This window comes from Arachis hypogaea, chromosome 4, assembly GCF_003086295.3.
Source record: "Arachis hypogaea cultivar Tifrunner chromosome 4, arahy.Tifrunner.gnm2.J5K5, whole genome shotgun sequence".
Classification (NCBI taxonomy): domain Eukaryota; kingdom Viridiplantae; phylum Streptophyta; class Magnoliopsida; order Fabales; family Fabaceae; genus Arachis; species Arachis hypogaea.
The window spans coordinates 50,917,594-50,918,616 of NC_092039.1; the positions used below are offsets into that span (position 1 = coordinate 50,917,594).

The following is a 1,023-nucleotide window of genomic DNA, read 5'->3' on the forward strand; positions in this document are numbered from 1 at the left end:
CTGTTGCTGAGAAGATGATGGAAAAGGCTTGCCATTGCTAAACCGGTTTCTTCCACCATTATTATTGTTGAAACCTTGTTGAGGTCTCTGTTGATCCTTCCATGAGAAATTTGGATGATTTCTCCATGAAGGATTATAGGTGTTTTCATAGGGTTCTCCCATATAATTCACCTCTTCCATTGAAGGGTTCTCAGGATCATAAGCTTCTTCCTCAGATGAAGCCTCCTTAGTACTGCTTGGTGCATTTTACATTCCAGACAGACTTTGAGAAATCATATTGACTTGTTGAGTCAATATTTTGTTCTGAGCCAATATGGCATTCAGAGTGTCAATCTCAAGAACTCCTTTCTTCTGATTAGTCCCATTGTTTACAGGATTTCTTTCAGAAGTGTACATGAATTGGTTATTTGCAACCATTTCAATGAGCTCTTGAGCTTCAATAGGCGTCTTCTTCAGATGAAGAGATCCTCTAGCAGAGCTATCCAAAGACATCTTGGACAGTTCAGATAGACCATCATAGAAAATACCTATGATGCTCCATTCAGAAAGCATATCAGATGGACACTTTCTGATTAATTGTTTGTATCTTTCCCAAGCTTCATAGAGGGATTCTCCTTCCTTCTGTCTGAAGGTTTGGACTTCCACTCTAAGCTTACTCAATTTTTGAGGTGGAAAGAACTTTGCCAAGAAGGCATTGACTAGCTTTTCCCAAGAGTTCAGGCTTTCTTTAGGTTGAGAATCCAACCATATTCTAGCTCTGTCTCTTACAGCAAAAGGGAATAGCATAAGTCTGTAGACCTCAGGGTCACAGATTTGCAAGAATTCAGCTAAGAACTGATGAGGATCTTCCAATGGAAGTCCATGGAACTTGCAATTCTGTTGCATTAGAGAAACTAATTGAGGCTTAAGCTCAAAGTTGTTTACTCCAATGGCAGGGATAGAGATGCTTCTCCCATAGAAATCGGGAGTAGGTGCAGTAAAGTCACCCAGCACCTTCCTTGCATTGTTGGTGTTCATACCCTA

The 1,023-nt window shown here is 40.4% G+C and overlaps 1 non-coding gene across 1 annotated transcript; it reads left to right on the plus strand.

Annotated features, from left to right (window-relative positions):
- Positions 1-546: 546 nt before the first annotated feature.
- LOC112798550 (small nucleolar RNA R71) lies at positions 547-654 on the plus strand. The gene has a single exon (XR_003200158.1). It is a non-coding gene; the product is annotated as a small nucleolar RNA R71 (small nucleolar RNA).
- The last annotated feature ends 369 nt before the right edge of the window (positions 655-1,023 follow it).